Source organism: Pongo pygmaeus, chromosome 2 (assembly GCF_028885625.2).
Source record: "Pongo pygmaeus isolate AG05252 chromosome 2, NHGRI_mPonPyg2-v2.0_pri, whole genome shotgun sequence".
Classification (NCBI taxonomy): domain Eukaryota; kingdom Metazoa; phylum Chordata; class Mammalia; order Primates; family Hominidae; genus Pongo; species Pongo pygmaeus.
In genome coordinates, this window is record NC_085930.1 from 112,634,764 (window position 1) to 112,651,000 (window position 16,237).

General features: G+C 43.9%; 1 long non-coding RNA gene across 3 annotated transcripts in view; it reads left to right on the top strand.

The window, feature by feature from the left end:
• The window catches only part of LOC129033621 (uncharacterized), a 28,824-nt gene that overhangs the window by 1,105 nt on the left and 11,482 nt on the right, over positions 1–16,237 (top strand). For 2 of the 3 annotated variants that reach the window (XR_008501631.1, XR_008501630.2), the window contains exons 2-5: positions 1,040–1,187; positions 1,272–1,399; positions 1,490–1,604; positions 2,083–2,203. This is a non-coding gene — a long non-coding RNA (uncharacterized LOC129033621). The remainder of the gene's footprint in view (positions 1–1,039; positions 1,188–1,271; positions 1,400–1,489; positions 1,605–2,082; positions 2,204–16,237) is intronic. The other variant, XR_008501629.2, reaches the window with a different exon arrangement.

Below are 16,237 nucleotides of genomic sequence, written 5' to 3' on the forward strand. Positions count from 1 at the left end.
CTTTCTATTAATTTGCTCTTTGGGGAGAATAACCACGGGTGTTGGGTAGGGCCAAATTGCTGCGCTGTCAGCAAGTTCCATCTCTGCAGCGATAGCCAGCCCAGCACACTTTTCTCAGTTTAACACACCGACGGGTACATTGTACCTCATAGCTCGGAATCAATAAAGTCAAGGCAATTTCCTTAACATGACATCAATAAGAGATTATTGAAGGGGGAGGGTTTTCTTTAGAAGCTAATGCCTTACTAAAGTTCAAATGAGGCAATATATAGTAAAATAAATTCAATCTCTATTTTCACTCCTTGCAATTTTAGTGGAGACTAAATGAAATGGAACTCTGTTGATCCTAACCCGTTCAATATATCTTCACTTCCTAAGAACCAAGGTCATTTTTACCTTCATGGGAAGGGAGGCAAAATATAAAATACTCACCCATACTGAACAGAAATGCATTTGCAGGTTTTTGAAAGCCAGGTAGATGACTGATATATTATGTAATTCATTTCATGGCACAGCCGAATGTGTTTTATAGATAGTGTTTAACCTTGCCAATTCTGCTCAGAGATAATCCCCCTTCTGAGGATAAAAATCATATATTTAACATAAAGGGAAAGGTTGGGAGGAGAAACGCAGCATAATGTATCCTATTCAACAGATAACCATAAGTTGCTTACACAGAAAGAGAATCAGAGCAGGTTCGTTGCTGCTTTGCCTTATTAGCTAATCATCATGTTATGCTAATGAGGAGTGAGAGGATAACTTCTTGAGTGGCACTGTGGCACTGTGCTGCTGAATGACAAAATGCACCCAACGCTGTGTGGCAGGCTGGCATGTGGGCAATGACACATACCACAGCGGGACAGACCCTGGATTGAATTCCTGCTCTATGCAGTGTGCCATCTGTGGCCTGGGGTAATTTACTTAACCCCTCTTAGCCTCAGCTTCCTTGTTTGTGAAATGGGAGTAACAACACTCACTCCAGTAGATAACATTGGTTATTTACCTATCATCCATTTCCCTTCTTCCTCCTTTCCAATAGAATCACGATTTCGTTCAGCTTTTCCCAACTTTTACTTCCAAAGAGAAATCTTGATTCATCTCAAACAGTATATGAAAGTCCGTGGCATCTGTTAATGGTTCAGAGAAGGGCATGTGCTCCCAGTTGGTCCAATTAGACCGAAAGAGAGGTATTTTTACTTTCTCCTGGGGGGATATGAGCAAGGAAGCACATTGTCCCAATGGCCACTGGTCGCTGTCTTGCATCCACACAGGAAACTAGATGACGTGAAGGCTGACACATCAAGTGAGAGCAGCAAACACTGAGACAGAAAGGCCCTAAGCCCTTAATAACCTCGCTAACTGTGCTGGTCCTGGAAACAACTATTTTCTGGACTCTCAGGTACAGATAAATATTATTTATCTTAAAATCAATCATAAACTTATTTTATTTTATTATTTTATTTTTATTTATTTTTTTTCATCTTCTCAGAGCAAGAAAGGAATTATCAAGCCATTTCCAACTGGAGTTTTTTGTTACCAGTAGTCGAATACATTCTAACTGATAAACTACCTCAAAGGACTGTTGCAAAGATTAAGGGGGAAAGGTCTGTATATAGGGTTGTCCAATGGACACCTCCGTGATAATAAAAATGTTCTGTGACTACACTGTACAATTCAGCAGCCACAAGCCACACGACTGTTGAGCACTTAAAATGTGGCTAGAGTAACTGAAGAACTGAATTTTAAATTTATTTAATTTTCATTAATTAAAATTAGAAATTTAAATAGCTCCACGTGGTTACTGGCCACTGTGTTGTCCAGCACAGATCTATAGAATCATCTGGTATAGTATCTGAAACCTAGTAGGAGTCAATGAATGTTGGCTTCTCTTTCTGTGTCCCCTGTAACCCCTCCACACCTCTCTGAAAATTTACTTGGTCACAAATGTCTCAACAGGTAGCAACAAGAGCAGGAGGCATTAATTTTGGAGGTGAGGGGAGCCAAGTGTTTGAAAGAGAACTAGATTTGAGGGTCAGACCTGTATAGATGTTTCCAATAACAGCGTTTGAACTTTGTTCCTAGTCTAGTTATCCAGTGAAGCCAGGACTCTGTGTTGTTGGAGGCCCAAGAAAAAGCCACTTCTTGCCATTGTATATCCTTTGCCAGTGTTATCCTTTGGGCTGCATAAGAAGCTGGTGTGCAGGTAAGTGCTGACTTAGGACTTAGCAGAACACTTCTAGACAATTTAACAAGCCAGCGAGTACGATAAAGGTCTCCTAAGAGCCTCAGCCTTCTGAGGGCTCATATCTATGAAGCGGCTGAGGCTTGGATGGTATGTTCTGTGCTGTGACCATTTTAGCAACCATCATGGCAGATAATGTCACCTCATAGAATGGCCTTCAGAAGGAATTCTGGGCTGCAGGAGTTGGGAATCTTTCACTGGGTGACTGGGACCAATGTTTGTTTCCTGCAAGTCATGTTCATTGTCATTTGCTAATTCACTTCCTATCCTCGTCTTTATTCCTCTACCAACCCCATCTTCCCCTCTACGTCCAACTTGGTACCACTTGGCAGCTGTTTCATTGACAGAGGGAAATATTAGGGTCCTCATAACCCAGCCAGTGAAATATCAATGTCTAACATGGTTGGGGAAAAGAAAGAACTTACTACATCTCCCTATCCTATCAGGACTAAGGTACGGTGTGCCCAGAGGCTGACTCAGTGCCACAGGCTCTGAGGGAGAGTGTGCTGTTGTTGGCTCCCCAGTACCTAGGCATGTTGGATTCAGAATTGTCTGCATTTGGGGGGTATTTATTCTTCTAAACAACATTTTCATTAAGATGTAACAAAATAAAGTGCACAAATCTTAAGTGTACATCTTGACGACTCTTTTTGACGACGATACATGCACCTTGTAACTCCCTCCCAGAATAAGAAATCCCAGCCCAAATCTTCCCTCAAAAGCAATCACTTTTCTTATTTCTGTCCCTATTGATTGGTTTTGCCTGTTCAAGAACTTTGCATTATTAAATCATGCAGTTTCTCTGCTCAAAATTTTGTCTGTGAGGTGAATCCAGATAGTTGCATGTAGCAAAGTGTGTTCTTTTCCATTCCCGTATTGTACTCCACTGTATTGAATATACCAAACTTTATTTATCCATTCCACTGTCTCTGGACATTTGGGCTGTTTCCAGTTTTTGGTTATTATGAATAAGCCACTACATACATGTTTGTACATGTGTTTGGCAGACATATGCATGTACTTTAATTGGGTTTATATCCATTAGTGGAATTGCTGGGTTATAGGCTGTGTATGTTCAGCTTTAGTAGATACTGTCAATGTTTCCCAAAGTGATTGCACTGATTTACACTCCCATAAACAATGTATGTAAGTTACGGTTTCTCCATATCCTCACCCAAACTTAGTTATGTCAGTCCTTTTAGTTTTAGTTATTCTCGTGTGTTTGGCAATTCTGGTGGAAATATATTACCAGATTTTGAAGCTCAAAGACAGAGGTTGGAAAAATATGGCCTGCAGGACAAATCCAGCTCACTATTTTTGTACACACAGTTTTATTGGAACACAACCATGCTCATTGATTTATACATTGTCTATGACTGCTTTTGCACTTAAACAGTCAAGCTGAATATTGCAACAGAGACCATATGGCCCACAGTCCTTAAAATAGCTGGGCATTTATAAAGTTTGCTGACCCCTGCTTAAAGTAAGTAGTTCATGAAAAAGACGGTTTCAGTAATCATTGTAGACATCTTGTTCCTGTTTTCATGGCTGTATGGGGCAGGCAATAAGGCCCAACTGCCCAGCTGTTATGCCTTGGTACTACGATGCTAGAATGTTTTACAGAATGCGGAGATATTTATCCCCTCAGCCCTCAAGGCAGCAGAACAGAGCTTGGGGCAGTCGGAGTTCCTGGGATGATCTTTGATTTTGAGCAGCCTCAGTGGTTTGTCCCAGTATGTTGTGTAAACACAATTTTCTGTGTGTACCATGACTTTTAAAAGTTTGGGAGACCCTAATACAGTCCACATCAGCGGTCTTCATTTTCAGAAGCCTGCCAACTGGCTTCTACTTGTTTCTGCTCACTGAAATAACAAATCATGGTTTTTAAAACAGTTTTCTCAAGTCTTCATTTTTTCTTAATCTCTTTGTGGTATTGGATACTGTTTGCTATCCCTTCGGCAAAACACTCGTTCGTCTTGCCTATATATTAATTATAACAGTGGTTAACATTCATTGAGTCCCTACTAAGGGACATAAGATTGACATACAGCAACTTAGCTATTTATGACAACAACCAGACATAGTAGGTATTGTCACCCAGACTTAGAGTTGAGGAAATGGTTCCAGCAAGTCTCAGTTCCCAGCTGGTAAGTGGAAAAGCAGGGATTCAAGCCTGGGTCCATGGGATTTGACTGTCAATACTCCCTAGAAGATCAGTTGTTACCTTTCACTGCATGATCCTGTTGCTGTTCCTCTAATTTTAAAGATATTCTTTTGTTTTTGGCTTTTGTTCCTTCTGCTGTCCCCTAACCCTTGTTTCCCCCAAGGCTCAGACCTTAATCTCCTCTTTTTACTATACACTCTTTCCTTTAAGGTCTGACTTATGGTTTTAACTTTAACTTTGATCCTGAATGTGAATTCATATGGATTTTTCTGAGGGTGCTATGAAGACTTTACATATGGTTTCTCATTAAGTCCTCAACATAACCCTGAAGGTCAGTGCTGCTCTCACTTCACAGAGGAGAATTGAAACTGAGAGGGGATTATTGACCTGGCTGAGGGGCATTCAGCTGGAGGGTGATGAGAGACAGGACACCTCAAACCCAACTCTGTGATGACCCCAAAGCCCATGAGTATGTAGGACACCCCCAACCCCACCTGCATTTCAGAGATATCTTTGCAATTCAGAGATATTTGAGATTTAGGACAAAAGCCTTCGAATTCATTCATTCTGCGAAGAAGCACTGAGCCCTTGATATGTACAAAAAAAGCATCAGAGGAGGCACAAAAAAGGGTGCAAGAGAAGTAGGAGAGGAAGGTTGAGTGTCAGTCAGGTCATTTCCCTGCTTCCTCCTTCTGGATCTAGTTTTCTCATCTGTGAACGAAGGGCTGCACCTGTGAACAAAGGGTTGCACCAGATCGGTGTTTCTCAGAGGAAGGTATTAATAGAAGGCCACATGCGTTAAAATCCCAAAGGTACTTACTAAAAATGCAAATTCTCAACCTTACTTCTTACAAATTCCCTACTTCCTACAGGATATGTCTGTATATATTTCATCAAATATATTATATATTTCATCAAGAACTTGAATACAACATGTCTAAAAGCAAACTCACCTTTTTACTTTCCTGCTTCATGCAAGTTCTACCTTATAGATGCTCTGTTTCCCACTGTTTTCTTGGCACCTATGTTGATGGCTACAAGTCACCCTGGTTTTTAGATTCCCCAATCTGTACCTACATGCTGCCACCCAACCCCACTAGATTTTGATATCTCCTGTTTATATATTCATGCTTCAGGTCTTGGTAATGCTTTTTCTATTTCCTGACACCATGCACAACCATCTAGATCACAGCCCCTTTATCTGAGTCTCCAGCAATCCTTCCCTGTCCATTTCTTCTGAAATTTAATGAAGTGTCACCTGCTTTCACCTATCTGATTTTGTATCCACTGGGGCTTGTACATGTCCCATCAGGTCAGTGTAGACCATTCATTATCATCTCTTATGGTGGCTCTCAAACTTGCCTGAGCCTTGGAATCAAGTGCAGTTTTTCCCCCAAGCAGCTTTCTGACCAACATTTGATTCAGTGAATCTGAAGTAAGCTCAAGCATTTGCATTTTATCTTTTTATTTTTTTATAAACACAGGATAAACTCTGCAAGGAATTTGCATTTTAACAAGTACCTTTGGGATTCTAGTGCAGGTGTTCCTCTACCTCACTTTGAGAAACACTGATCTGATATACCTGTGCGTTCTCAGGTGCAACTCTTCCTTCACAAAGGAGAGCCCAGAGACCCAAAGGAGGTGGGGAAGAGAACCGATTGGCACTCCACCCTCATCTCCTGCTTCTTTTGCATCCTTTTTTGTGCCTCCTCTGATGCTTTCTTTGTACATATCAAGGGCTCAGTACTTCTTGGTAAAATGAATGAATTTGAAGGCCTTTTTCCTAATATCTCAAAGTTATTCTCTGGTTGTGAAGTTAAGAGATGCCTATGAAAACTGCATGAGGTCTGTCCTCTGGTAGGATATCTGGGTAAAAAATGGTGGGACTGAGGGACATTCTACAAAACACCTGACCAGCACTCCTCAAAATTCTCAAGGTCATTCCAGACAAGCAAAGTCTGAGAAACTGTTACAGCCAAGGGGTACATAAGGAGACACAACAACTAAATGTAATGTGATATTCTGGATGGGATCCTGGGACAGAAAAAGGACATTAGGTAAAAACTTAAAAAAAAAGTCCTTTAATTAATTTTTTAAAAAGAAGTGGTAGAGCAGGAATCTACACTACTCATGCTGTCTTCCCTTTAGCACATGGGAGGTAGATTCAGTCATGACCTCAGTCAGGGTCAACATCTTAGCCTGTTCACAAAGTCGACACTAGTTGTGTTTGCAAAGACTGACACTAGCTCAGCTATTGCTTCGTTCCCTCCCCTTGTTTATTTTCTGAAGGCTTAGATGGCACAAGTGGGTCATTGAGAGAAAGACCTTGACTTTGAGAGCTGGTGGAAAGACAGTGCAGTAATTTCAACAGAACTGGGTGCCAAACCTAGCCCTGACATCCATCATCTGTGTGACCGTAGGTGTGTTACTTAACCTTCTCCTAAGTTGAATGGAGGTGACGGTACCACTCTTGCAAACTATTGCATTTGGTGAATGTAGACCGACAGGGCATAGCAGAAAATAGCTGGAAGATGGTATTTTATTTAACATATTTTTTGATCAGGGATTGGGAGTTTCAGATGGGCTAAAGATAATAATTCTGGGACCTCTCAGAACTTCTGCCTCCAACTTGTTTTCCAAGTTGGCCTCTGTTCCATCCCTGCAGCGCTGGGGGTGAACTTCCTCTCAGAAGTCCACCAGTTCCCCTGTCATGCTTGGCTGGGCAACCTCAGCCATCACTCAGACTTCTGTTTCCTTATAAATGGAACATTTATCTGCGCTGGTCCCAGATGTCATTTTTATTGGTGTCTAAAAATAAAAATAATAGTAATTTCCTAAATGTCAGTAGCCTCAACCGAGCCAGCTGGAGTTCTTCCTCTGGGCATGCTGTGAGAAGCCATTCACACCACGTCCAGATTGTAGACTTCTGACCTACCATCAGCCTGTTGGAGTGAGTGTGATGCCTGGGAAGAAAGTGCAGGCCAGCAGTACAGGAAGGAAGCTTCTAGTCTGTGCCCAGATTGCTGGGGCTCTTCCCCATCTAGCTTGCTCCCTATTTAAGGTCATGGACGGGAGTGGGGAAGGAGAGGAGAAGGAGGGAAAGGAGGGGAGAAGGAGGCAAAAGGCAAGAGGCAAGGGAGACAGGGAGGGAGAGAGAGACAGAATTAGAAAGAAGACCCCGACAGCTTAAAGGTGAAAGAGGTAGTGCTGGCAGATAAGTAACAAACATGGCTGCATCCTGCATGAAATGCCCACGCAGCTGATTAGATTTAGAACTGTTCTCTGATGCACTCCGTGCCACGTGAGGGGAAGATTTACAAGTGCAATTCTCAGAGATGCTGTTCTGGGGAGTTATGGCATCTCTGCACAGTGCAGCCAGGGAGGCCAGGAAAGTCTCATGCAATTTAAAACACTCCATAGATCTTTCTGGACAGAAAGATCTTTCTCCTTCTTGATGCATCTCTGTGGTTGTTGGCCAACAGAGGCAGGGAGTGGGTTGAGGACTGGCTGACCCCTGCCAGGTACAACACTTCTAGAGGGCCTCAGGCTCCACTCTGGGGGTCCCCTAACTTAAGCAGAGATGCTGGGATCCTCCTTGAGTAAACTCAGTCTTGGTCCAAGGGGCCTGGATTCCCAAGGGCTGGTGTACGTTTTAAATGTTTTTAGTCACTTATGTAATGCTTGAAAGCATTCTCCTTATAAAAAGAACATTAAAGCAACACAGAGAATCTTAATGCATCATTCCTAAACTTTCCCCCACCTCAAGAAATAACTACGGTTATCATTTAGTCGCGCTTTTCTCAGAACTTTTTAATGCATACCTATCCATATATATGAATGCGGGGGTTATAGCTCAGGGGTAGAGCATTTGACTGCATATATGTGAATACATAGAAAAAATATGTTTGTGTGTGAGGTTTATTTCCTTCCTTCCTTTCTTCCTCTATTCTTGTATTTTTCTTTTCCTTTACCTTTAAAAAATACTTATTCATATAGGTGTTTGTTTATTTACATAATGGTATCTTAGTGTATGCAGGGTCCTGTAACTTGCTATTTTCATTAATCAATGGAAGTGCCAGTTCAGGCATCCTCTGGGAAGTGGACACTGAGAGGAGTTAGGAGTATAAGGGGTTAATTGGGGGTGATGCCTGTGAAAGATAAAGGTAGAGGGAGCAAGGGAGCAGGGCTGAGCAAGGAGAGCAGTCTGTGATGCGGGTCTGACGGTCTCACCTGCCCAATGGGAGCTCAGAGTTGACATTGCCCTTTGGAGGATTGCCTCATTGGGCAGAAATGGCCAAGTTTTAGTTCCGCAGCCATGATCAGTCACCTGCTGGGAGACTCCCTGGAAAGCATGGCCTCAACTCAAATGCTGCAGTGAATCCTAAAAGCTCCGCAGCTGGAGACTGTTAGCTCACTGCACTCCTTGCAGCTGAGTGGCAGTTGCTTTCTTGAAGGGAATTCTGAGTGGCACAGCTCCATGGCTGGCTCTTGGATCTTGGACTCTTCATGGGAGGTATGTGTGTCTTTGTTGGAGCATGTTCCCCTGAGTGGGTTTATTACAATTGACCTAGCCATTCCCCTCCTGATGGACACTTAGCTTGTTTCCTTCTTTTCTATAATGAACCATTTGGTAATCATCATCCTTGAAGAGGACTCCTGCCTTCCTTCCACAGCAGGAGCAGATAAAGGCTCCTTTGGGGTAAATACGGGGAGAAGGAATTTCTGGCTCTAAGGATGCCCATTATGAATCATAGACTCCAGGTAAATTGCGTTCTTGAGGGGCTGTATACAATGACCTTTCTCCCAATGGCAGGGGTCCCCAACCCCTGGGCCACCGACCAGTACCAATCTGTGGCCTGTTAGGAACTGGGCTGCACAGTCGGAGGTGAGCACGGGCAAGTGAGAATTACTGCCTGAGCACTACCTCCTGTCAGATCAGTGGTGGTATGAGATTCTCACAGGAGTGTGAATCCTATTGTGAACTGCATAGGCGAGGGATCTAGCTTGCGCACTTCTTATGAGAATCTAATGCCTGATGATCTGAGATAGAACAGTTTCATTCCAAAACCATCCCCTTCCCCCATCCGTGGAAAAATTGTCTTCCACGAAATCAGTCCCTGGTGCCAAAAAGGTTGGGGACCGCTGCTCTATGGGATGGGAAGACTGCATTTCTCACCCCCACAAGAGGCTTGAGTTTGATGAGGGATTTCTGCCTTTGAGGTTGGCCTCCCTGCACTGGGCCTCTGACCCTCTTTGTCCAGGCTTTGGCTCCTGACACCTGCTGCTGCTTCCTCAAAAGATTCCTTTACCTAAACCTTTGTCCTGTGTTTGCCTGGCTGGCCCTTGGCCAGCTGAAGTGGCAAATGTAAGGTTTATAATTGTGAACTCTAGAAACAACTAATAACATTTAATCCCAGCTCCTGCAGTTACTATGATGCTGGATGAGTTACTTAACCTCTCTTTGCACCTCAGTTTCCCCATATGTACAATGAGGATAATAATAGTACCTACCTCACAGGATAGAGTTAGTACATGTGGCATGCTTAGCACCCTGCCTGGGACATAGGAAAGTCAATGCAATAAATATTAGCTATTGCTGTTATGTGACCATCAGTCTTGGACCTTGGCACCCTGCCAATTATAAAGCCAGTTTTTTCCAGTGCTGATTCTTATTTCCCAATGTACTGCCCTTGTGAATAGTCTCCCCAAGTGGCTCGGCACGGTAGCTCACACCTGTAATCCCAGCACTTTGGGAGGCCAAGGAGGGTGAATCATTTGAGGTTAGGAGTTCGAGACCAGCCTGGCCAACATGGTGAAACCCCATCTCTACTAAAAATACAAAAATTAGCAGGGTGTGGTGGTGTGTACCTGTAATCCCAGCTACTCAGGAAGCTGAGGCAGGAGAATCGCTTAAGGCTAGGAGGTGGAGGTGCAGTGAGCCAAGATTGCGCCACTGCACTCTAGTCTGAGCGACAGAATGAGACCTTGTCTCAAAATAAATAAATAAATAAATGAATAAATAAATAAATAACAAAAGAACAGGCTCCCGAGGTTCTTGACTGGCTTCAGTTTTGGTCTAGGAAACATGATCACCCCATTCTTTCATGTGGGTTGGGATATGCTACTCTCTCTGTATCAGCCTTCCTGCTCAGATCCTGCATACCTTTCAGCCTCCTAGATGCAACCCCTGCTCTATCTTGTAGTGTGGCATAGTTGGATAAACACATGATTTTCAGCTCTTTTTTTCAAATCTTAGTTTGACTATTTTGATTCCAAAATACAGCAAAACTCCAGTTGTTCAAATATTGACTCTAAAACATGTGAAACTTAGTTCCCTCATCTGTAAAATGGGGTTGGTAATAAGACCTACCTTATAGGGCTCTTGTGAGGATTAAAGAAAATAACACATACAAATAAATTAATGCTGTGCTCATCAAATGGTATTAACACTATTATCTCCCTCAAAATGGACTATCCTTCAATGCTGTTCACTTGCACCTCTGAGTTAACTGAGGACTTAGCGCTTCCATTCTTACTATAATCAGACGTGACTTATATTTAGCTAAGTGTATAATAACAGGGCCTGGTATAAAGAGATGGGTAAATTCTGAATAGGACAAAGATGGTAAAAGCAAAGGAATCAGAGTATCAACAGCAGAGTTAGTTTTCCTCTCTGCTCAAGCAAAACATCTTCATTGTGATGTCAATATAAGTACATGCTGCAAGGTCAGTGCAGTGCAGAGAAATGTGAAAGTGTCCCCATCTAAAGAGGACAAGGGACTACCCAGCTACCACTCACCATTATCTTCAGGATCTTCGGCCCAGCATTGTGAAGGTCAATTTTCAGAAAGAGAGAGAGAAAAAAAAAAAAACAAAAACGGAAGTTAGGATTTTTATGAGAAACTTCTCAATTTTATGACATTGACAACTAATTCAAGTGAACCCAGCCAGACAGTTGGTGCTTCTGCTTTAGGGCATTTCTTCACAGTGTGACCATAACTTCCCATGTCACCTGAAAGTTGATGGAGTTTTTCTCTCTAAAGCACATGGTAGCTTCACAGGTTAGTAACGTTTAAGTGGCAATTATGGGACACTTTGGAATTTCAGTGGCCAGCATTAAACACTTCCTTCTTTGGGTTTCCTGGTTTTATTTCTCCTGGGGTCCTGTTCCACTTCTGTTAATTAGGTCCTTCCTTCCCCACTTTCCACAAGGGCAAGTGATCAAGTGGGCTGCCTGGCTCATAATATTCATTGAATAATTGCAATGTTAGGGATCTAGGAACTTCTTTCCCCCAGTAACTCTTTTAGTTTGTATCTTTTTTCCTGGAGTGAAATTAAAGCAATGTTTCTGCAACCTGTTTAACCAGATGGAGAGCAAGGCTTCTCTGGGACCACAGATCTCCCTTTGGTCCTCCTCTTTGTATCTAGGGGGTTGCATTTTTCATTTCCAAGAGCTTTATTTACAAGTTGCCAAAGCTCCCTTCTTTCTGGCTCTGTCCCTTGTCTATGTCTGAGCACCAGCTCATTGTGACACACTGAAAAGTGAAATATATTCTCTGCATATTTATGTTTAGGGCCTCCCACAGAATTCTGTGAGTGTAGCCAGAGCAAGGACTCAGGGTCTCCAGCCTGGTGCAGGACCTGGGGGCGGGGGGTGGTGTTCCTCAAGGGCTGGGATTGTTGCTGTCCCAGGATAGGGTAGATGACTCCTCCCAAGGGCCACCACACTGATTTACCATCTTGATTTACTCTGCCCACCCTACATGTGGAGGGGATACAGAGCTATTGCAGGATGTTTTTCCAAACTTCTTTTCAGCAGGGGAAGCCTTCCTTTAAACAACGTTGTACATAAAAGGCAATAAGTAAAAAAACAGAAAGAGAAGCTGCTCTCATTGGAGATCCTGGCATGCTCAGCCCCTCCTCGGCCCTCCTCCTAATTGGAGTGGCTCCTTAGATGCTCCTTGGCAGACTCTGAGGTTCTACAAAGGAAATTGGTGTTCAAGTCTGAGTGTTTCTGTTGATCATTCCTTCCCCCTTACAGGCAGGGATTTGTAAATGAAGTGAACATTGTGCCCTGCCCAGATTTATTCAGGTGCCTTTATCTGATCTATGTGTCTCTCCCTGGCTTTGGTGAATTGTTGCTTCCAGTAGTGGAGCACTGCCCTCCAACTCCTGGAGCCTGTCCGCTTAGGAGGTGCTGGGAGTGCCAGGGAGTGTACATCCCCAAGGGTAACTACTGATCAATGCCCAAGTGGAGAAGTCTTATGAGAGCCAGCTCCCTTCCCTAAAGCTGGGTGGGGAGGAGCAACATGAGATGGAACTTACATGCCAGGGCTTCCCCGAGGGATCAGGCTGAAGCTACCCTCCGAAGGATTTTGCCTGAAACCACCAGTCTTGTTTGCCTTTCTCTCCATCTTTGTCCTGCTTCCTTCTTTCCCATACTAATCTTGCCTGTGAGCATATCCTTAATATATTACCTGTATCCAGAAGCCGGGTGCGTTGGCTCATGCCTGTAATCCCAGCACTTTGGGAGGCCAAGGCAGGTGGATCACGAGGTCAGGAGTTCAAGACCATCCTGGCCAACATGGTGAAACCCCACCTCTACTAAAAATACAAAAAAAATTAGCTGGACTTGGTGGCCCGTGCCTGTAATCCCAGCTACTCGGGAGGCTGAGGCAGGAGAGTCGCTTGAACCAGGGAGTCGGCGGTTGCAGTGAGCTGAGGTTGCGCCACTGCACTCCAGCCTGGGGACAGAGCGAGACTCTGTCTCAAAACAAAAACAAAAACAAAAACAAAACAAAACAAAAACCCTGTATCCAAATCCTCATCTCAGGTTCCCCCCAATTCTGACTATCTCTCTCACGCTGTGTACTTTCCCAGGGCGATTCTTCCTTTCATTGGCTAGTCTTCAGCCAACAAAAGGTACAAAGGGGTCTTTGCAGGGAGGCTCCTTCACAGGTACAAAGGGGCCTCTCCACCAGTGGCCTTTCAGGATCAGGGCAACTGTTCAGTTGGGCCTGCAGCCATTTCTCTCTGCTGTGTGTTGATTTATTTCAGGGAAGCACAACTCACTGGCCAATGTTCAACTTATCAGGGACTTTGTTACCTTGGAAACACAGGGCTAGGAGGCTGAGGAGCCAAGCATGCCTAAATCAAAGAGCTGGTGCCTGGGGCATCTTTTGAGGTGAGGACAGCTTCTTTGGGGCATCTGCCAGGACAGAACCCACTTCATAGCCTGCTTCTTCTTTTGCATAACCACTGACCCTCACTCAAAATCTGATGCTCATTAGAAGTTTGAAGATGTGCCTCTCAAGCTTTTGATTAATAGTTTCCTTTATTAATCCAATTTAAGGCCAGGGCATTTTCCCCATCTCTAAGACACCAAAGAGCACAGCAAAACACAGCCTTTCCTTAAGGCGCTACATCTGCCTGGCTTTTATGTGGTTAAGGTCTCATGTGCATTTCTCCTGGGCCAGGCAGTGAGGGAAATGAGGGAGACTGACATGACCTTTGGGTGCCAAAAGCCTTTCTTGACCCCTGCAAGGCTGGGTTAGGACTCTTACTAAGCATCCCCACAGACCCCTACTGCATCGTTTCATATACCATTTTCTAATTGCTGATTTGCTTGTCTAGTTGGTGAGGTTGAAGGAAAACCTCTAGGTCTGAAGGATTTAAAGTCACTGAACAATAATATTTAAAAGCAAATCATGATGCCTTAATCAAGTGGTAAATTGTACTTGCTGGCTTTGTCCACTTGGCAGCAAAAGAACAGCCCGGGGTGAACATGAGAATGTAATTTGGACATGGAAGAAAATAGGTCACTCTTCATATTCGTAGACTGTGTTTTTTTGTTTGTTTGTTTTTTTTTGAGACGGAGTCTCACTCTGTCCCCCAGGCTGGAGTGCAGTGGTGTGATCTCAACTCACTGCAAGCTCTGCCTCCTGAGTTCACACCATTCTCCTGCCTCAGCCTCCCCAGTAGATGGGACTACAGGCACCCACCACCACGCATGGCTAATTTTTTTTTTTTTTTTTTTTTTTGTATTTTTAGTACAGATGGGATTTCACCCTGTTAGCCAGGATGGTCTTGATCTCCTGACCTCGTGATCCGTCCGCCTCAGCCTTCCAAAGTGCTGCGATTACAGGCGTGAGCCACCGTGCCCAGCCCACTGTGTTTTTTAAATTGAAAAAAGTCAGGGCACGAGATCTCATACATGCTTATGGGAACTATGGGAGAAAACAGTTGTAAACGCAGAATGGGTTGCCCTTGTCATTAAGCCAGCAACGCCTAAGTTTCTAGCCCCATAGCTCTCCTACTGCAACCCTGGTCCTTCCTTCACATTCATCAAAGGTGATGGGAGACTGGATCACTCCCTTCTTCTCCATCCCATTCCTGCCTGCATCCTAGGCAGTCTTGGGTGATCCTGCTAACACCCTACAGCTCCTTGATCTGCTCAGTTCTCATGGCCTTCCCCCTCCACTCTTCCATGCCTGTGGCACCTGCTGGATGTTGTCATCCCCAAAGCTGCTGTTGACTCTACCTGCTCCTCTGAGCTCAGCCTCTTGACTATCCTTGGCTTCTCAGTCTCTGATTTCTTCCACATTTACTCTTTGACTTCACTATGCTTTCATTTGCATGTGCCCTCTCTATCTGGGGGATTCATCAGCTGGTCCCCGCCTGGCTTTACTTTCCTGCTTATCTTGTGAGGCATCACATCATCCTTGGTTTGGCCAGCACCGTCATCTCCCTGCCCCTTAGCCTGCAACACCACTCTGCAGACCTCATCCCCACTCTCCACTCTTCTCTAGTCTTCTCAGTGCTTCTAGGGGCAATCACAACAGTCCCATCCGTACCTTCAATACTGCTCAGCATGTATATAATGTGCCCAGTTTCTTCTGCCCTGTCATTGCAGCTGTTCCAAGCCCATTCTCAGGTCTCACAGAGAATAACTTGCTGCATTGCAGAAGAAAAGAAGTTTCTGGCATGAATTCCTCCACTTTTACCCCTATTTACTGCAAACCCTATTGCACCTTGTCTCCTCCTCTTCCCTCCTGTGCTGTTGCTGCCTGTCTCCTGTCTAGGGAAATCAGGTCTAAGGCTAGATATCACTTCTTCCAGGAAATCTTTCCTGTGCACCCTCACCTCTGCTGGCCAAGGCTGGGTTAGGGTCTCCTGCTGGGTTTCTACTGAACCCTGATTTTCACTCCATCCCACCACATTGTAATGGTTGATTTACTATACATCTCTTTTGCTGGGCTGTGTGAGCTCTTTGAGGGCAGAAGCGTGTTTTTCTTGTTTTCTTTTATATACCCAGCACCTGGTAAAGTACCTGGTAAAGTAAGTGCTTGATATATGTTGTTGAATGAATGAATCTCATTTTCTTTATACATAGTTTATTCAACTGCATTCAGGATCCCTTCCCTTCCTGCCTCTTTGTGCTGTCAATTGTTCCTTTTCTGGGTTGTGCCCTCAACCTGCCTTCTGGTGGTGTTTTATGTACAACGGTTATTATTGTTATTATTAATGATATTATAGCCACTGTTTATTGGACACTTACTATGTTCAGGCACCTTGCTAAACACCTTACATGCATGCTGCAGTTTAACCCTTACAATAATCCTATGAAGGTAGTATTATTATTCCCACTTTCCCAATGACATTTAAGCAGAATTAAACCTCCTTTAAAGCAAAGTCCTTCCTAGACTCTGTATGCTCCTCCACCTAATGTCATATATCTTCATTACGTTTACACCATGTTTCTAAAGTGTCATCTCTACCAGCTGTCTCCCCATTCTGACCCCTCTCTTACTCCTAGCTCCCTGGAACAGAGC